Below are 21,971 nucleotides of genomic sequence, written 5' to 3'. Positions count from 1 at the left end.
TCCACAGTGAGGACTCTATAAATCCTGGTTGGAGTGAACGATTTTTTCTTGCCTGTTATTTTCAGTCTTCTGTTCACAAACTAATCTAGGCGCGGCCTGGGGCCAAAACCACAAATCTGGGAACCACAGCCCGGATGGAGGCGGGTGCGGAGTCCCTGGAGAGGGAACGGGAACAATAGGGTACTTCGGCGCCCAGGCGGGTTGGCGCGGCTTCGGACGCCGGGCTGGAGAGGCGGCCGGCTGGGGTTTCCGGAAGGCCCCCTCCCCCCAGCTACACCGCGGGGCGTCAGGACCTACTCGGCATTCCCGCGGGGAGCAGGACCCCGGCCCCCACCACCCTAGCTTAAGCCTCACGGGACGCGGCCTAGCCCCGCCCACCACCTCAGGTAGGCCGCCCGCATCAGCCAATCCGCAAGAAGCCTGGGCGCAGAAGGCGGTGCTTCCCAGACCGGAAGTGACGTATGTGCTTGGCTGGCCGCGGAGTCGGCAGAAGCTCTACGCGGAGACAGCCAGCTGAGGGGAAAATGGCTCGGACCATGGTGGCTGCGGCTGCTCGGGTTGTGGTGGAGGCGGAGGCTCAAGCACCGTGAGGTGAGGAGCGGTTGGTGCGGTTGCGGCCGGTACCAGGGACCCGGCTTTGCGAGGGCGGAGAGGAGGAGACCTGGGGATCCCGATGGGAGGGTCCCCTGCCGCGGCCCCCAGTCCGCCGGGTGCCCGCCTCTGACCCTCCATCCTGTACTCTTGGCGCTGCCCAGCCCGGCTCACCTTCCTCCGGGCCTTGCGTCCACCCAGGTCGTGGCCATCCTCCCCGACGGGAGGGACAAGGGGCCCGCGCCCCCACCAGGCCCCTTCTGTTGGAGGCGGGAGTGCGTCTGGGAGTTAGTTTTGTCCCGAAGGAGGAGGGGAAGTCACCACCCCCTTGTCCCTCCGGACCGGGCTGGAGCCACAGTTCCCGGTCCTTTTTTCTCTTGTCAGATTGTTAGTTCTGGCGAATGTGTGTGTTATGGCCCCTTCTTTCACCTCCTGTCCCATCTCCGGCTTTGGGGGCTAATGATACTTTTTCTTCTCCCTGGGCCCCCCACGCCTTTGCTTTTTTGCCGCGAATCCACTTGCTTTGGGAACACAGCATTATTTCACTGTGTATTTAGTGTATCATCTTTCTGGGAGGCCGGTCAGATTAAAAATATTTGCTTAACTCGACCTGAGTGACAGAGGAATGATAAATACTTATTTTCTTCACTAAATCTTTTGGCTTTGAAAACGAGATTCTCCAGCTGTGGATTTTTTTTTTTTTTTTCGGGGGGAGCGGGGATTGGAAGGCAAAAAGGAAGGAGAAACTAAGTGAGGAGGAAAGTCTGGAGATAAAGAGAGAGCCTGTGGTAGTTCTTTCCCTATGTTGGCTTGATAGAAGTTGAGGTTATAATTATATTTTTATTTTGAACAGTGGGTGTTTGAATAGCATAAAAAACGAAGTAGGCCTTCCTCTTTGAACAAGATTACTTATTAAAGAGGTATCCTAAAATTTTTCCAGGTGGGTGTCAGGCAGAAAAGCTCTGTTGAATAAATAGTTTAATATATCGAAGCATCAAAGTTCACAGAATAGAAAAAATGCAAGAAAAAGGAAACTACTCTTAAAGTGATGAAAACATAGTATAAAGGGAGAAGACAGCACAGAGGTCCAGAAACACTGATTCCAGGAGAGACTTTGTATCTGCCTCCTTGGCTTGTGGTTCAAGTCTCCATAAGAGACTTCTTTAGCAGCACTGCCATAGTTGTGGTTGGTGCTCTTTCTTATTAACAGCAGCAAATTAGACTGAAGTAATTTAGTTTAGGTATAAAAATTTTTGAAGGTATTTTCTGGTTTAATACTAAGACAGTGTTTGAGTACTGAAAAACATAACAATGAAAATAGTGAGATTTTATTATTTGTTAATTCAAGCTTAGTTTAAAATGTGATCTTATATAGGTAGAAAGTATATACAGAGCATCTTCCATAAATTCCATAGATTTCTGCTAAATTAATCGATTCTAAAGCAGATTCTTTTCTTATGAAAATCTCTGTTGCTATTTGTTTTGTATGCATCTTGCAGTTTTCCTTGCAAACAATGTATTTTAATGTTTTTATCAATAGGTTTCACAATTTTTCCTGTTTTATAGAATATAAAACTTGGCATGCTTGCATTTAGGAATTTTAGAATCCACTATAACTTTGTAATTAGTGTATTTTAAGTGTATGATTCTTTCTTTGTTTCTCCTTTCTGCCATTAATAGTTCGAAGATTGCTGCTCAATTCCCATGTCCAGGAATCTTTCTTTAGCACAGTGTTGTGCACTTAATAAGTAAGCACATTTAGTAAGTGAACTTAACACCTAAAGGAAGTGTTAAATTTTCCAAGAGCTCAGAGTTCTTATCAAAGCATCAGACCAACCTTTCAGAGCAGCAGTAGCACAAAGCCGTTTTTTAAAATGCTTTGTAACTTGTCTGGCTTTGATAACATAAATTATCCATTTTATTAATTTACCATATTCCAAAAAGAACTTAAGGCAGGTAAATGATGAAGGTGAATGTTTTAGTGCAGTGCATTTACACAGTAGGTGATTTGATTTGATAGTTGTACCTGAGCAGGGCTAGAAATTAACCCTCTGAAAAATCTTAGAGTTCCAGAGGGCTTGCAAGGGTGCACGGCACTGCAAGAGTTCCAGGGGTAGAAAAATGAATGAGACAGTGCTTGCCCTCAGTATGTTCTCTGGTTCATCTGGGAAGACAGACGTACAAATTATAACAGTACGGTTATAAGGGCAGTGGTAAGTCTAAAGTGCTGAAAAAGGATGTGATCACCAGGTCTAGGAAATGGAGAGGGAATGAGAGTGGGTTTCATGAGGAAGACGATGCTCAAATTGAGTCTTAAAGGATGAATTCCTTCTGTTAATGAGGACAGGATGGATAAATGTGATCAGCTTCTAGGTGCTGCTCTGCTACTACCAAGCAATGAGTTACTGAGCAAGCTGCTTAATACCTTGGGTACCCTTTTCTTATTCAAGATTTGACTACGTCTAAAGCAGTACTGTCCAATAGAAATATTATGTGAACCACAAATGCAAGTCACATATGTAAGAGATTTTACATTATTTTTTCCCCTAAGTCTTTGAAATCTGGTGTGTATACACCTACAACCCATCGCAATTCAGAGGAGCTGCCTTTCAAGCACTCAGTAGCTCCATGAGGCTAGTAGCTACCACATTGGACAGTGTAGATCTAGACTATGAAAAGTTTGCTTTTCTGTCTTGGGTTCCTGCTTGAAAAGGAAAAGCAACTCCTATGAGAAATATATTACTGGTAATTTATAATTTCTAATCATTTTGATGGTATTCATATATGATGGTCTTTTGAGGGGAATTATGGTTGTACTTGGAAATATTGTAGTAGGTATTTCTCAGGTTGTTTGCAGGATTGTGGTTGGGACTAGAAGAAGCTTTGTTTTCCCTGCCTCTGTGGTGGAGTTACATTTTTGATATCTTTATTTTGTGCATTTATATATACTTTGTATCCTTTTTCTACACAATGTGTTTTTCTAACTTGATGTATACAGAACACAGATGTATACAGAGAGAGTGCACACAGACATTTTAGGCAGTTAAAAGGAGATTTATACCATTTTAAACTACTTTTTGGATTTTTTAAATTTTAAATTTAGCTATTTGGATACAAAAACAAGTGGGATTTTTAAACACTGCTTTAATGGATTGGAAGGCTGTTATTGTTGGCTTAGCAGTAAGTATTTATCTTTTAACCTTGAGAATGCATTAAGATACTATATAATTAACATCCTTACTATTAAACATAAAGTTCTGTGTTATTCTTACAGTACAGTTACATTATTGATATGAATGAATAATGTACAGTGTTGATTAACTTAATTTGCTGTGCACTGATTTTGGTTAAAAAACACTAGATGCTTATTTTAGATAACTATGATTAGCAATAAAGTAAATAACATCCTTAAATTTGTATTGATTGATGATTATAGATTGACTAATGCTCCCCCCATCCACAGTACTGTGAAGTAAATAGAGTAAATATTCCCATTTTCTTGAAGGGGAAAATGAGGCCCGAAGACATTGTGATTTGTTTAGCATAATACTTTAGAGGAATTGCTTGAACCCAGGTCTTAAATGCTAAGCCCAGTGTTCTTTTCATTGTATCTCTTTATATGGATGATATATAGCATGTACTAGGTTTTTGGAGTATGTGTTAAAGAATGGGTACTTCCTGCCTTAGGATGTTTATATCTCAACTAAGGAGGGACCAGCTACGACCCATATAGCAGAAAGTACTTTAGTTATTGAAAAATGTGTTAATGGGAAAGAAAAGATGTAAGGAATAGTATAGTTATGTTGAAAATAGAAGAGTTAATTAGGCAAGATTTTTTATTTTGGAGTAAAGGTTTTAGATCTTAAACTGTTACTATAGAAAGAAGAAGGTGATTAGGTTTCCAGGACAGTGTTATTTCAATGTACAGGGAAAAACTTAGATAAGAGAATATAGAGTATAGGTTTCAGGAAGGATTTACAAGGCTTATTTGAAACAATGACAACAGGATAGAGGTGAAGTAAGAGATGAGAATAAATAGACATCTGCAATAAAGAGTTTATAGGCCAGTTGTAAGAACTTTTATATTATCCGGATGATTCAGGAAATCTTATCTCAAGGCTGTGAATTCATTGTGGCTCGAGTAGTGTGGCAGACGTGGAAGGTTAAGAGGGCTGAAAGAGAGGTCGGTGACTATAAATAAGCAGCAGTGTTATGCCTCTTCCTGTTGTGAAATGAGTAGGGACTTGATAAAGAATTTGACTGTGAGAAGAGAAAAGAATAGGCAGTGTTAAGAACATAATTTTAAAATATGCAGTATGGGAAATCCTAATTGAAACAGTTCATTAAAAAAAAAAAAGTACTTTCCTATAAAAACAGAAATTGGCAGTTTACCTTCAGAAAATACCAGTAGAAGCAGGAAGAAATTAAGTATTAGTAAAGTTCTACTGTGAAATGAGAGGAAAAAGCAAAGATAAAATCTTTTTTCAAGATAAAATGCTATGGGAAATAAATGAGAGGAGACTATAGAGGGAAATCAATGCAGGTACTTTCTGCTGAGGTGGGGAAAAAACATGGATATTGATGGGAGAGAGAGACACACTTAGTTTTGAAAATGAGTGTCTAATTAGGGAATACGAAAGCACATTTTATCAAATGTTTTATTTACAGTTTTTGGAATTATGTAAAACATGTTTTTTTCCCCCCATGATAAGCTTTGAGGAAGAGTTAACTATTCCTGTAAGCAAAACCATAGTGCTGTGAGTAGCCATGTCCTAGTCCATTTTGTGTCACTATAACAGAATACCACAGACTGGGTACTTTATAATGAACAGAAATTTCTTTGGCTTATGGTTCTGGAGGCTGGGAAGTTCAAGACCATGGTGCCGCCATCTAGTTAGGGCCTTTGTGCTGTTAAAGGCCTTTGGCAGAAGGCAGAAGGGCACGAGAAGGCAAGAGTGAGCAAGTAACAGAAGGGCACAAGAGGGCAAGAGCAAGCAAGTAAGAGAGGGCCAAACTCACTTTTATAACAACCTACTCTTCCAATAACCTTCTAATGCAGTAACGACATTTATCCACTCATGATGGTTTGCCTTTTAAAGTCACCCTTTAATGGTCCCACCTCTTAATACCATCACAGTGGCAATTAATTCCAACATCAGTTTGCAGGGGACATTGAAACTATAGCAAGCCATAACTACAATGATTTATTTACTAAGTCACTTTATAGATGTTCATGATATAGTTTATAACCTTTCTGATACCTCTTTACAGTTTAGTGTAAGTCTTTTTTAGACTACAGTGTTGAGTTGAGAAAAGGTGCTCTTTGGCTCTAGGGAATATGGAATAGCTTATTTTCATCTGACTGGATATCATAATGTCATTTATCAGACTAGAATTCTGCATATATTGAAATGTATGACATGACACATCAATTGTTTAGGGTTCTTTTTTTAAGTCATCTTTATTGAGGTATAATTTACATATAGTAAAATTTATCTGTTTTAGGTGTATAGTTCTTTTGAATTATGAAAAACAGTGATAGTTGTGTAACTGCCACCACCACAATTAAATGTTGACTATTTCTATCAGTGCAAAAAGTTTCTTTATACCCTTTTTTAGTTAATACCTTCTGTCCATCCCCCAGTCCCTGGCAACAACACCTTTGTTTTTTATTACTATAGTTTTGCCTTTCCTAGAGTATCACGTAAACGGGCAGATATAGTATATAGCCATGTCTTTTTCTTTTTCTTTTTTTGGTATGTAGCCTTTTGAGTCTGGCTTCTTTCATTTAGCATAATGCTTTTGAGATTTAATAAGATGGCACGTTTTTAATAAACTTTTTTAGAAAATTTACAGAAAAATTGTTAAGTTTTAGACTTAAAGAAAAATTATCAAGATAGTAAGGAGAATTCCCGTGAATGCTGGATCTGGTTTCCCCTATTACTTTTTTATGTATGTACACTATTAATTTTTGCTAATTGTCAAAACCACAAGGTTCTACGATTAAGTTTTTTGAAGATGGGAAACTGTGAAGGTTTCTGTCAAGATGATAACTTTCTAATGACTTTTATTGTGATAAGTTATATATAACAAAATGTGTCATTTTATCAGTTTTTAAGTGTACAGTTCTGTGGCATTAATTATAGTCACAATGTTGTACAACCATCACCACTATCTATTTCCGAAAATTTTCATCACTCCAAACAGGAGTTCCATACCCATTAAACATTAACTATTCATCCCCTACTACCACTTGTCCCTGGTAACCATTAACCTATTTTCTCTCTCTATGAATTTACCTATTTTGGATATTTCGTGTAAGTGTAATGATAAAATAATTGTCCTTTTGTATCTGGCTTATTTCACTTAGCATAATGTTTTCAAGGTTTATCCATGTTGTAGCATGTATCATTATTTTTTTAATGACTAATGTTCCATCATATATGTGTATCACGTTTTGTATATTCGTTTTGGATATTGGTTTGTTTCCACATTTTGGCTATTATAAATAATGCGGCTATGAGCGTTAATGTATAAGTATCAGAATCCCTGTTTTCAGTTCTTTTGGATATATGTCTGGGAATGAAATTGCTAGATCATATGGTAATTCTGTGTTTAATTTTTTGAGAAAACAAAGTATTTTCCAAAGTGGCTGCACCATTTTACATTCCCCCACCAGCAAAGTATGAGGGTTCCAATTTCTCCACATTCTTACCACCACTTGTTATTTTCTGGGTTTTTTTGTTGTTGTTGTTGTTGTTGTTGTTATAGTCATTAGTAAGTTTGAAGTGGTATCTCATTGTGGTTTTTTTTTTTTTTTTTTTTGATGGATCAAAACCCTTGACCTTGGTGTTATCAGCACCACACTCTACTGAGTTAGTTAACCTGCCAGTTCCCCTCATTGTGGTTTTGATTTGCATTTCCCTAATGACTAATGATGTTGAGCATCTTTTCGAGTGCTTATTGGCAATAAGCTGCCTTTTTTAGTAGCAGAAACATACTGATGTTTGTTTCAATAATTGGGCAAATATATGTATTTTTAGTGCCTATTATATATTTAATTTTATGTGTGTGTGGGGCTACTTCGATAAATTCATGGAGATTTATATTATCCTTTAAGTCTATCTTTCCACAAACTTTCTGAAGTACGTGTGTGTGTGTGTGTGTGTGTGTGTGTATGAAATTTTATTTAACCCTAAAAACACTATGAGATGTTACCTGCATTTTACAGATGAGAAAACTAAAGGCAAAGGGAGATTAAGTAACTTGCTTAATTAAAATCACACAGTTAATAAGAGGAAGATCTGATATTGAGCTCAGGTTTTACTACTTAGGTACATGGTTCTTTCTCCTCTCTGTTATCACTGTTCTATAAAACTGTCAATTTCATGTGACTATTGATGTCATGTGAAAAGAAAATTTTTTTAGCCATAGTAATTGATTGAGTTTGGGGGGAAAATTCTAGAAATATTTGTATCAGTTTTTCATTGTTTATCATTATTCCCTATTTTGGGTTTCTTGGTTGCAACTCCGTTTTATTTTTTCCCTATCTTAAACCATGTTGGAAATGCAGGCATATACCATAACATTCAGCACAAAAGCTTTACTGTTACTTGTCATGTTGGAATTGGGGTAATGTCAAAGTATATGTAATGATTCATGTCAAATGAATGAACCATGAAGTAGTCCAAAGTTCAGTAATTATCTCCACAAAGCAGTAGTACTGTTGGGATTCTGAATTAGATTGAAAACTGCTTCGTCAGCAGAATGACATTCAGTAGTGACCTCTTGCTGTGACAGACATATTCCACCTTCCTTGTCCCCCTCCCAAACACAGTGATGACACACATATGCAGACATAGAAGTTGTTCTGGATGGATGCCCTGGTTGTGAGTACCTCATGTGTAGAATGTTGCTCCTAAGGGCAGAAGGTGGAATAACGACTGCTAGTGCTTATTAGACTACAGTGTAGTCATTACTTTTTGCCAAAGTAGGAGAATTAAGGCCTTTATTAATGTGCTTGTAGTACTTGTGCAGTACATAATCATAATAATAGAATGGTGTGGAAGTTAAAGAGTGGGGTGGGAGCCAGCCTAGACTCACCCATCTTTAAACTTGTGAAGAAGATTGTGAAAACTCTATTAGCTTTTCCAGTGGCTCACTCTTTCTTATGCCCAGCTTGTGGCTCCAATTTCATCTTTTCCCTAACTACACTATTAAAAATGTTATCCCACCCCTACCCCAACTGCACTAAATCATTCTCTATCAGATTAGTGGGGTTTTTTTTTTCCATTTCATTTACTATCTAAACTTATTTCATTTATTTGATTGAATCAAACCACTTCTTAACATTTCTACTGCTGTCATCCTAGTCCAAGTCATTATTGATTCTCCTCTAGAATATTTCAGTTATCTATTAATTGGTCTCCCAGTTTCCATTTTTATTTTCCTTTATCTATCTTCCATAGAGCAGTAGGGATCTTTGAACAGTGTAAATCAGATCACATAAATATCTCTGCTTGAAATCCACCTTTGACTTCCTATTACCCCTAATAATTAAGTATAGCAGTGTCTCCCTCCTCCTCCCTTGGAGGTATATTAAATTTAATTATAAAAAGTTCTTATTGGTAGATGGAGATTTTAAGATTGGGGGGAGAAGATTTTGATTTTTGATAGTTGAGCTTAGTAATTTACTCTTTTTTCTTTCTTGCGGCTGACTGGTAAACTTATTCTTAATTATTATAAAAAAAGTTTCATTAGAAATGAACAGAATAAAATTAAGTACGGTTCAAATGAGGAAGTTACATTGTGTCATACCTTCAACCTAGAAATACAACTGCACATTTACATATCTAAATTTGGATAAAAGGATTAAATATTCCAAGTCAAATTTAATATTACAGAATTTAGGAGTTAGAATTAATCTTATCATTCAGTGTCTAACCTTGAAAAATTGGGGTCCTGAGAGGTGAAGTATCTAATCCAAGTAGAAATAGCTAGTTACAATAGAGCTGGGGAAAACTCAGTTCTTTTCTTCTAACTCAGAGTCCTTATCATTTGTTAGTCCATGATGCCTGTATTTAGCAATTTTTAAATTGAATTTCTATTAACAACTTTGGATTTAAGGATGACTCTCAAATGTAAAACTTGATTGAATAACAAAGCTGATTTCTAAGGAAATAATCTTCAGGGAATGTCAGTTTCTAACTGGGGGTGGGGAGGGGGGCTCTTCAGGGTTAGTTGTTATTGAAAGAACTGTGAAAACAATTATTCAGTAGTTGGCTGAATGTTTAAAGTCAAATAATATATTTGTTGTAAGTGGTTGACTAGTGCCGAGGCTTAATAAATAACAAACATCTTTCAATAACAGTGTTTTGTGGGGATTCTTTGTAGTTGATGGACGAGAAGTAATTATTTTCTCATATGTTAAAAGGGTTGTATGAAATATGAGATGGGGTTGAGTTTAGTTGTAATGTAGCTTATTCAGCTTGTTAAATAAAGTCTATGATTAGATTGATTCACGAGGTTGGTTCCTAGGAGAGTATAACTTTACTATATCAGCAGTTCCCTGAAGAGCAAGAGTGTCATCTATAAACACATGTTTAAACAAATAGGTGAGCTCGTACATTTCTTTAGGCCTGAGTTTTTGGTTAGCTTTCATCATTAACTGAACCTAAAACTTTTATGGAGATCTGCTCAGAGTTAGCCAAACTGCAAAGTTTGAGGCATAGTCCTCCATAAAACCACACTTGCTTCTTTGACACAAACTGTAAGTTTGGGCGAGGATTTCCAAAACCGTCCTTAGGTTTGATAACTTGCTGAAAGGACACATAAAACTCATCAAAAGCTATTATACTCATGGTTATGGTTTATTACAGGGAAAGGGATATAGATTAAAATCAGTCAAGGAAAGGAGTGCATAGAACGAAGTTCAGGAAGGTTCCAAACATAGAGCTTCTCGTGCTCTCGACCCATGGAGTCAGAATGCATTGTTTTTCCAGTGTCATTGTGTGACAGTATGTGTGGAGTGATGCCAGCTGGGGAAGCACACCTGAGCTTCAGTTTCCAGATTTTTTTTATTGAGGCTTTATTACATAGCCTGGTTGATTAATGGATTGCCTATGTGTTTGAACTCAGTCTCCAGGTTGTATTTAGACTGACACTGCATGACCCAAAGTCTCCATCCTAAATCACATGGTTGGTATTTCTGGCTGGCCAGCCCCATCTTAAACAAAGACACTCCTGTCAGGTATGACATAGATTACCTCCCAGACACCAAGGGCAAAAAAGCAAAAACCTTTCTTTGGGCAATGCTAATTTTTTTTTTTTTAAGCAGCTGGCCGGTAGGGGGATCCGAACCCCCTTGACCTTGGTTTTATAGTACTGTACTCTAACCAACTGAGTTAACTGGCCAGTTCCTATGATATATGGTTGCTTGCCCCCCCCGCCTTTTTTTTGGTGGCTGGCTGGTAAGGGATCAGAATTCTTGACCTTGATGTTGTCAGCATCACACTCTAACCAAGTAAGCTAACTGGCCAGCCCCTAAATTCTTTATTACACGAGATTTAAAATTAAGACTTTCCTCCCTGGTTTCTTTAGGAATGGACTCTAAATAATAAATTGATTTGACCTTTACTTCATGAATATTAATAAGAACAGAAGCTGTTTCTTTCAAGTAGTCATTTGATCTGCATTACTTTATGACCCCATTAGGTTCATTCTCTAGTATCATTTTTATTCTGCTTGGATTTCACTGAACTTTTTAGATTTGTTTGGTTAATGTCTTTTTTCACTTGTGGAAAGTTCTGGACCATTTTTTCTTAAATATTTCTTCTATTCTCTTTCCTCTTCTTCTTGGACTCCAACTACATGTCATGTTAGACCATTTGAAATTGTCCCACAGAACTCAGACATGTTATTTTATTCACCAACCCCCCCCCCCGAATTTGTTTGTTTGTTTGTTTATTTATTTTTTGCAGCTGGCCAATAGAGGGATACAGGACCTTGGTGTTAACAGCACCAACTGAGCTAACTGGCCAGCCCTAGTATTACTTTTTTATTCTTTTCTATAGTGAAACTATAAACTAAAAATATAGTATCACTCTGTTGAAATTCCCCATCTCTTCATACATGTTGTCCAACTTTTCTTACTAGATAATTTAGTATTTTTATCATAATTATTTTAAAGTTTCTGTTTAATAATTCCAACATTTGGGCCATCTTGATCTGCTTATTTTGACTGTTGCCTTAACTATGGATCACGTTTTTTTGCTTCTTTGTGTGTTTCATAATCTTTGATTGTATGGTAGACAACTTATAAAACAACGGTAGATCCTGAAGTATACTTAATATTTGCCTCCAAAATGCCCTTTATTCTGTCAGGCCTCTGAATTGAATAAGTCTGATTTATAAGATGGGTCTGTGCTTTGTTGCTTTAGTTTAATTCAGTTCACCACTGGGTTCCTATACTTTGGGGCAGAACCATGGGTCACTGTAAAGTTCTCTTTGTTCCTTACTGTTGCTTCCTGCCTTTCTTTATCTCAGGAGATCTGTGCCTTGCTGCCCTTATCCTGGCCTCTGGAGGGCAGCTATTTTATATTCTATGAAGGCCTAGAATGCCTTGGAGGCCTTTTTCTCAGCTCTCCAGCCTCATCCCCAGCCTTTGATAACTGAAAGCTTGGAGTACCTCCGATGTATTTTTCTCTGCTCACCTGCTAGCCCTCTTTCGGAGGATGACTCCCTCACATTAGGGGGAGGCCTACATACTTCAGGGGGGATCTCTTTCAGCTCCTCTGCCTTGTCCCCAGTTTTGATGGGCTACCTGTGCATTTAATGAAGAGCTGTAGGAAAGTTGGTGGGTGGGTACATACTTGTTCCACGCCTGGGGTTCCTTGTAATTCTTAATCCAGCACTTAGATCACTCAGCCTTACCTCTACCATTCTCACAATTCTAATCTGTCATGCTTACCTACGCATGGTCATTAAAAATTTGTTGAAAGTCTTGTTTTTTCTTATCCCTGTCTACCGTGCATTTCTTTTTCCTGCTGCCGCACCAGGGATGAGAGTAACAGCGGGCCTCTTTCTCCTATGAAGGGTTTTCCAGTTTTTGAAATTTAATTCATTAGGTTTTTTTTGTGTCCTCTGCACTATGATATGTCTTGAAGCTATTGTTTTTCAGCTCATGTAGCTTGCTTTTTTTTTTTGGGATGAGAGTGACAGTCTCTTGCCATGTTTCATATCCTAATCGAAAAATCCATCTATTACATGTTTATCACCTTTGTTTTGAAATAGTAAAGCATGCAAATGATAACAAATTAAAAACTCTGTCAAAGTTTAGATAGTGAAAAATAAATCTGCTTCCCACCATTGGCTTCTCCCCGTCCCCCATTTTTAGTTATTGGCTTAGTAGTTCCTCACTTAGATCACCTCAGTCTCCTAAGGCGTGTCTTCCTTTCCAAATCAGACATTCCTACTGTGCTTCTGATTCAGTTGTATCCAGTATCTGAGCTAGTATTTATCTTCTATCTCTTTGCCTTTCAGTCTTTGTCTCCTGAATCCTTCCCTTTAGCCTACCACATGTTGAAGGCCTTTCCCATTTTATACAGCCATTCCTGACACCACCTCCTCGTATTTACTTCTCTCTCCTAGTTCCCTTTATTGTGAAAAAATCGAAAGAATAATATGCCCTTGTTACCTGTAATTTCTTACTTTTTTTTTTTTTTTTTTCAGTTTTCCACACTTCTCTAAAACTGTCCTCTTTAAAAATCACTAATGAGGGAGATGGAAAATGAGGAGTGACTGCTAATGGGTACAGGGTTTCTTTTGGGGGTGATGAAGGTATTCTGAAATTTGGCAGTGATGATGGTTGCCAACTCTGTGAATATATAGTAGACCCCCTTATTCGTGGGGGATACATCTCAAGACCCCCAGTGGCTGAAACATTGGATAGTACCAAATCCTATATATACTATGTTTTTTGCTGTGCATATATACCCGTGATTAAGTTTAATTTATAAATTAGGCACAGTAAGAGGTTAACAAAATAATAAGAAAATAGAACAATTATAACAGTATACTGTAATAAAAGTTATGTGAATATGGTCTCTCTCTTTCAAAATGTCTTATTGTAGTGTACTCACCCTTGTGATGATGTGAGATGATATAATTCAGACTCAGGGGTAACTGAAGCAGTGGAAAACAAAACCATGGATGGGGAGAGATTGTTGTACTAAAAACAACTAAAAAGGGTGAATTTTACAATAAGTGAATTATATCTTAATAAAGCTATTTACAAAATCATTAAGGAGCTCTCAGATCTACAGTGTTTTTTTCCAGTCTTCATCCTATGTCACTTCTCTATAGTTTCTGACAGTACTGACCATTTCCTTCTCAGGACACTATTCTCTTTACACCTTTCTGTTACTTCCCTCTAAGTTTCTGTTTCCTGCCTAAGTATTAGTGGCCATCATGATTTTCTCTGCATCTTTTTTCTCCCTCTGCTCTACACATTCTCCCAGTGCACTCTCAGCTACTTCCAGGACTTCAGATCTTCAGCTGTACATGGATAATGCCTAAAAATGTGTCTCTAAGAAATTGCTCTATTGAGCCCAAGACCAGTACAGTCATCCCTCAGTATCCTCAGGGGATTGGATCTGGGATCCCTGCTGGTGCTCAAGTCCCTGATATAAAATGGCATGTAACGTATGCACATCTTTCCATATACTTTGTCATCTCTAGATTACTTATAATACCTAATACAATGCCTATATATCACTTTATTCACATGGATTCAATGTAGTACCCAGTGTGTGGCAAATTCAAATTTTGCTTTTTGGAACTTTGTGGAATTTTTTTCCTGAATATTTTCAATCTGCGGGTTGGTTGAACCCACAGATGTGGAATCCACAGATACAGAGGGCCAACTGTACAAAATAGTGTGTTTTAGTCTGACTAAAAAGGACCATGTGGCTGTGGAGAACAATTCTGAGAATACATACACGTTATTTTCTTCCCTCTGAGAAAGAAATTGGTGGCTTATTATTTGGTACATTTAAGATGGCTCCCAAACATTTTATGTGAAAATGAATGCAACAAGAGTGGATTAAAAATCTACTTACTGTGTCTCCTAAGTTAAAGTATTCATTTTGAATGTGGTACTTTTGTGTACTGTTAAGTATCCGACAGAATATTGAAGGACCCCTACAGTGAAGAATTGCTTACTAATATCCATAGTAGATTTAAATTTATTTGACATATATGTCTATTTATACAGGGATTGAACCCTGGACCTTGGTGTTAGCACCATGCTTTAACCGACTGAGCTAACCGGCCAGGTCCTCTTTGTTTAACAAATATTGCAATGAAAGCTTTTTTGTTGCTGGATCAGGGTGCTAGGGATACAGCAATGAACCAAACACATACTTCCCAGTTTCTTGAAATTTATAGTCTAGAGGGGAAAGACAGACAATAAACAAAATCAGTAAATAAAAGTATACTGGGTGATACTAAATGCTAAGGAGAAAATAAGTAAAGTGCATAGGCAGTGAAGTTGGAGAAAGTTGCAGTTTTAACTAGTTTATCAGGGAGGGTTTTACTCAGATGTTACCTTTCCAGTAGAGACTTGAAGGAGACGAGGGAGTAAGCCATTCAGCTCTTCCAGGGAAGAGCTGTCCAGTCAGAGAGAACAGAAGAGCAAAGGCCCTGTGTTGGAAGCATAATGTATCTGAGGAACAACAAGGAGGCCATTGTGACAGGAGCAGAGGGGAGAGTTAGAGGAGAGAATTAATAGGGGGACCAAATATCAAAGTGCCTGGTGGACCATTGTAAAGGTTTTATGTTTTCTCTGAGTGAGATAGGAGATACTGAAAATTTTGAGCAGAGGAGTGACAAGATCTAGGTTTTTTTTTTAAAGTTTATTTATTAATATTTTTTTACATTCTATGATGATGTTGTGGAGCAGCTGGGGGGAGGGGGAGAAGGGGAAGGGGGAAGGAAATAGGGTGGTAGAAGGAGGAAAGGAAGGAGGAGGGGTGGAGTTGAGGCCTATGGCACCTCCCTCATTCCTGCATGGGAGACCAGGGGGCTTCCAGGGTGGCCTGGTCATTGCTGAGCTGGGTGCCGATGTCAGAAGGGTGTGGCTGAAGCCCTCACCCCCACACCACCCTAGCTTGGGAGCCTGGGGCGCTTCCTGCCATAGCTTGGTGGTCATTGCTGGGCAGGTTGTGGGTTTTGGGGGGTGTGTGGCTGAGGCTGTAAGACCCCGACCCTTGGGACTGTTTGCAGGTGTCGGGGGACATGGCTGAGGCCTTCAGCACTCCCTGGCTTAGTAGCCTAGAGGACTTCTGGTCCTTCTAGGTTTTATAGGTGTTCTTTAGTGATGTGAGACCTTTGCTAGTTAATATCAAACTTTGTCTCTGATCTTTGGGTATTTTGTTTTTTCTTTCAGTTCTGTGTTGGATTATTTCTGTTTCTTAAACACTTAAACTCTGCACTGGAACTAATTTGTTGCCCTTTGCTTACTTCTAAAATGGGGAAACTTCCTGTGGGGACCAGTACTTGAGCTCTGTGGTTGAGCTAAATTGTTGCTTTGCTGTTGATTTCCTGGGGAAGGCTTTTTGTGCAGCTCAGGTTTTAATGGTTTACTTTCTATGTACTTTTGGCTCTTGTGAGATCCAGTGCACCTGGGTTGTGTAGAAACTATGATCCAAGCCTGAGTCTTTTCAGCAAACTGCACCCCCTGCAGTTCTGTATTCCAGACCAGTCTCCACTGAGTGATCCTATGCTGATTGGGGGACAGATTAGCTGTCCTTGCTGTGCCACAGAGTTCTTTTGGTGAGCCCATCTCCCCCACCACCCATGTTCCAAACACTTCTCATAAGAGGGACTGTGTGCCGGTTCCTTGTGATGACTCACTGGCCTTTGAGTGGCTCCTTTATTCAATTGTTGTGGCTCCTCGCTCCTGTGTGGGTCCACAGGAACCCTGTTAGTGGTATTGCTGGCCTGAGGGCCACCAAGGACCTCTTCTCGCCTGCTGCCTCCAAGCAACTTCATCCGAAGGGCACAGCTGCAGCTTTTGCCAGCTCCTGCTCCGTGTGGTCACCAGCTCCAGCCTGGAAGCGGCCGGGGCTTGAGATGGCCGGAGCGGTTCCTTCTTTCTCTCATTGTGACTTCTCCTGCCTTCATGCACTCCATAGGTCTCTCCTGCTCTTCCGCTGATCTCTAGTGGCCCCAGCTTAGCTGTCATTGCTTTTTAAGAGTTGTAAATTGGTTGCTATGTGGGAGAGAGGGACGCTGGGTACTGTCTATTCTGCCATCTTGACCAGAAGCCCAAGATCTGGGTTTTTCAAGATCACTCGGGCTACTGTGTTGAGGATAGCCTGAAGGTGGGGGATGGAGAGGTTAAATATAGCAGGGAGACAGGTTGGGAGGCCATTTCAGTAATCCAGGCAAGAGGAAGAGTTGTTGGTTGGTTGGTTTAGGATGGTAGTGGCAACATGATGAAAAAATGTTTGGATTCGGAAATATTTTGAAGGTACAGCTTATATTTTATGTAAATATCTTTAGCTATATGATAGAGCCACCACCAAACACTACTACCTTCCTGACAAGCTATAATTGAATTAGGAGTTTCTAATTTAACAGAAATAAGAAGTGACATAAATGTAGTGGTTATACACACAATGGTGAGTGTGTGCAGTCATCTCTATCACTGATTGGAGTATCTTACTGTTCATTTTTTAATGCTTTACATGTATTTTAAAATGCAATGAATATTTTTTACGTAAATTGATTGTCCATGTTGTGTACAATGCCCTTTGATTCACAGATAGTGAAAATTTGAGAAACCATATTTTATAAAGTTTATTATTTTCTTTTGCACTCCTACTTACCCTTTCTCCAGATCCCTTAATGAGGAAGGAAAATGTCTTTAATTTAGCCTATAGACTGGCAAATGAAAAGGGGGCAGTATAGCTCTCATTTGTATTTTTTATGGCATCACTAAAAAGGTAAACTTTCCTAATTGACGTTCTTGTGTTCACATAATTTGCCACATGTGAGGGAAAAAACTGCCACATACTATTTTCAATGCAGCTGTTCTTTGTTATTTTCTACATACCATGTATTATATATATATGAGTATGTGGTATTTGAAATATGTAGGGAGTGGATTCTTTTTTACTGTGAAATAACACATAGAAAAATGCATAAAGTGTATGTGATTATTTAACAAAGAATTATAAACACTTGTGTAACCAGTTGCTAAGTTAGGAAGGAGGACATTGCTAGTGTTCCAGAAGTCCCCAATGTATTTCTTCCTGACCATAATTCTCCCTCCCTGAGTAACCACTATCCTGGTTTTTAATAATCCTTTCCTTTTTTTTTCAGTTTTACTATTATATAAGCGTTCTTAAACAATACAGTTTAGTTTTTCATATTTTTTAACTTTATATGAATGAAGTCATTTTATGTATTTTTTTGTCTCTTCATTTGCTCAACATGTTTCCAAGTTTCCCCCCTCCTTTTTTTTGTATAGCTCTAGTTCATTCATTCACATTGCCGTATAGAATTCCATTGAGTTAACTGACATAATAAAAAATACTCTATTTGGTTTTTGTTCCTGATTTCTGGTACACAGCTCTTAAAACCCTTGGAATCTCTGGAGTGATGAGTGTATTTTGTATGTTAATAAGATGATTGGTGGCCCTTAGATAACTTCAGGACAGGGGCTGGTTGTCAGAAAGACCAAGGCATGATTAGAGGATTGGGGAGGGGAGGGGAGATTGAGTTAATCTCCAGTGGTCAGTGATTTAATCAGTCATGCCTGTGTAATGAAACCTCCATAAAAACCCTTAAGTGATGGATTTGGAGAGCTTTTTAGGTTGGTGAACATATTGAGGTTCTGGGAGGGTGGAGTGTCCAGACAGGGCATGAAAGCTCTATGCACTCCCACCCTTCTATACCTTGCCCTGTGTATCTCTTCCATTTGCTCTTCCTGAGTTGTGTTCTTTATAATAAACCAGTAATTGTAAGTAAACTTTACCTGAGTGCTGTGAGCCATTTTAGCAAATTACCAAATTGAGGGGGGTTCTTAGGAACCTCTGATTTGTAGACAAGGCAGATACAAGTATGGATAATCTGAAAACCCAATGCTTGCGACTGTCATCTGAAGTGCAGGCAGACTTGTGGGACTGAGCACTTAACTGTGGTGTCTGATACCAACTGTGGGTAGTAGTGTCAGAATTAAATAGAATTGAGAAACTTGTTGGCGTGAAAAAAAACCCACACATTTCGTGTTAGAAGTGTTATGGGTAGAAATAGAACATGGGGGCTGGCCAGTTAGCTCAGTTGGTTAGAGTCCGGTGCTGATGACACCAACGTCTGGGGTTTGATCCCTGTACTGGCCAGCCACCAAAAAAAAAGAAAAGAAAAAAAAAAAAAAGGAAATAGAATATGAAAATATTGTAGTTTATCCATGTTTGGGTCAGTGGAGATTTGGGTTATTTCCTGTTTGGGCTATTTATGGGCAAGGCAATTATGAATGTTCTTATACACATAGTTGGTGCACATATGCATGAGTTTCTTTAAGGTATGTGAGAGGTCTTCAAAAAGTTCAAGGAAAGATTCACGTTATCCTTCAATTCCATTTTTCCATGAACTTTTTGAAGTACGCTTGTATATTCCGGAGTGTAATTGCTGGATCACCAGAGTATCAGGATCTTCAACTTTCTTATATAATCTCTGATTTCTGAAACAGTTGTACCAATTTACATTCATCCCAGCAATGTGTGTCCCTGTTGTTTTCCATGGTTACTTCAGTCTTCATAATTTTATTTTTATTTTTTTGGTGACTGGCTGGTACTGAACCCTTGACCTTGGTGTTATCAGCACCACGCTCTCCCAAATAAGCTAACTGGCCAGCTCCCTTAATAATTTTATTTTTAATGGCGGTATAATATTCAGTTCCATGGAGATACCATAATTTATTTTTCTTTGAGTTTCATTTTCATTTTAGAGGAGAAATATCTGTGTTGTTGAACTTAAATAATTGTTTCTCCATTTTCTTATGTATCTTGAATTTTTAAGATCAGAAGGCATTTAGATGGATAGCAGGACTGACTTGTTTTATTTTTTTCTGAGATTTAAATTTAAATTTTAAATGAATGTCTATCACAGAAGAAGCCAAGAACTTTTAAATTAATTCTTGTTTTGGGGTATGCAAATGATGTCCAAAAAGTTTAACTGAATAGTTTAATTGCTTTCTTTTGAAGAATCTCAAAGTAGTACAGCCTTGTGATCTTTGGCAGATGATATACAATCCTCATTCAAAAACTAGTTATATTGTCTTTCCCAGCTTGAATTAGGGGAATTAGCATCGAGGCTTTCATTTTGAATTAGCATGTAGGAAATTATTTCCTGCAAAATGTTTATCATCAAATGACGTTTTATTTAAAAAATTAGTGGAGCACGTCAGTGCAGCAGCCCCAGAAAAATAGCTGAAGCACACAGTTACTTTCGTACAGTCTTATAAGCCTTTTTATTACCATTTGAGCATACATGCATGATAACCTCTTGGAAAACTAAGATATGATAATGTAACTGCTAACAGATAGCTCACTATTACTATTTAGAGTTGAATTTACTTTAGCATGTTGGGTGTTGATACTAGAGACAGAGCAAGCAAATAAATTGATGTGAAAAAAACACCATATTCACTGACAAAATATATTTCAGACTATTAATTTTATACCTTTGTCAGTAAATGAGTTAACATTCATTTGAAATATTTAGAGCAAGTGTGTTCGCCAGTGTATCTCATTAAAAAAGTCAAGATTCCCCCCTTTCAAAATTATGGTCATTACCAAATATGGTAACCAGGAGAATACTTAAGTAACAAGTTTGCCTTATGCTTGTGGAAAATGAATTACAGTTAAGTATCTTCATCTCTTTGTAAAATGCTATTTTGTTTTAATCCATCTGACTTTGTGAAAAATAGGTGGTATATTATGGTGTTGAGTAACACATGATTGCACTTGACTAGTTTCTCCCACCATATATTCATACTCTTGTGCCATCTGAAATTCCTTCTTCAGGGCTGTCCAACAATCCTTATTCCCTCATGTTAAAACACATGTTCGGTAAATTTCATATTTATTAAGCAAGGTGCTTTTAAATGTTGTGGGGAACTTAAAAAATGAACAAGTGGGCCTTTGCACTTAAGAAGCTTATTTTTAGTCTGTTGGGTAGACACACAGGTTCACAGATTCTGTGTTAATCGGGACTTTTTTTTTTGGTTATTATGGTAGAAACTCATAACTGGTGTCAGTGAAAAGAGGAAGTTATTGGCTTACAAAAATGAAAAGAGGGAGGCTGAGCCCGTGGCGCACTCGGGAGAGTGCAGCGCTGGGAGCGCGGTGACGCTCCTGCCTCGGGTTCGGATCCTATATAGGGACGGCTGGTGCACTCACTGGCTGAGTGCTGGTCACGAAAAAGACAAAAAAAAAAAAATGAAAAGATGGGGCTTGGGTATTGCTGGATCCCAATATTTAATGTGATATTATCCAGAATCTATCTTACTCTATTTTATCTTAGCTCTACTTTCTTCTGGCCCGGATTCATTCTTAGGCAGCATCTCTTCATGTGGTGACAAATATGGACACAACAGTGCCAGGCTTACATCTCATCAGTTTAGCAATCTCAATGAAAAGCTTCCAGATACTTTCAGCCACAAGTCCTGTGGTTAACCCTGATGGGCCAGACTTGGATCATCTGGAGTGGTTGGGGATCGGTAGGGATGGTCCAGTCCTGTTTTAACTATGTGGGATAAGAGGGAGATAAGCAGTCTCTAGGAAGGAAACTATAGGTTCTACTACCAGAAGCAAGGATGCTGTGCAGGCAAAAACAGCAAAAAGTCTGCAAAAAGTGAAAAAGAAAACTGTGACAAAAAATTTTTGGTTACACTAAAAAGATAAATTCTGGTAAGAGATGCTTATGAAGAGCTTCAAGAGAGGAGGCAGTATTCAGGTAATTGGGCCCTGAAAGACAAGTACAGTTTTTCCAGTGCAGAATGTGTAAAGAAAGGACTTTCTAGGTCACTCATTTGAGAAGTTTGGCAGTGATAAAATGGAAGCTTCTAGAGTCTAAAGAGGAATGTTAATATTTTTCTTCCCTTAATATGGAGAAAACTTAAGTATTTTTATGGCAGAGGAGCAGAAGCAAGTAAATGAAAAATTAATAATGCAAGGGAGGCAATCAGTGATTAGGAAGTAGAGGAGAATTCAGTGGGGTTAAGGATATAAGTGGAGGAGTTAGCCTTAGAAAGGTCAAGGGAACTGTTCATTCTCTGAGGACTTAGTGAAGGAAGGTGGTGGTGGTACAAGTTA

General features: G+C 38.6%; 1 protein-coding gene across 3 annotated transcripts in view; it reads left to right on the top strand.

The window, feature by feature from the left end:
• Positions 1-517: 517 nt before the first annotated feature.
• The window catches only part of PIK3C2A (phosphatidylinositol-4-phosphate 3-kinase catalytic subunit type 2 alpha), a 106,261-nt gene continuing 84,807 nt past the window's right edge, over positions 518-21,971 (top strand). For all 3 annotated transcript variants that reach the window (XM_063092715.1, XM_063092714.1, XM_063092713.1), the window contains exon 1: positions 518-591. The gene's annotated coding sequence lies outside the window, so the exon portion shown is untranslated. The remainder of the gene's footprint in view (positions 592-21,971) is intronic.

The sequence above is a fragment of the Cynocephalus volans genome, chromosome 4, assembly GCF_027409185.1.
Source record: "Cynocephalus volans isolate mCynVol1 chromosome 4, mCynVol1.pri, whole genome shotgun sequence".
NCBI classification, from domain to species: Eukaryota; Metazoa; Chordata; class Mammalia; order Dermoptera; family Cynocephalidae; genus Cynocephalus; species Cynocephalus volans.
The sequence above is the reverse complement of the archived record's forward strand: the minus strand, read 5'-3'. Positions and strand labels throughout refer to the sequence as shown.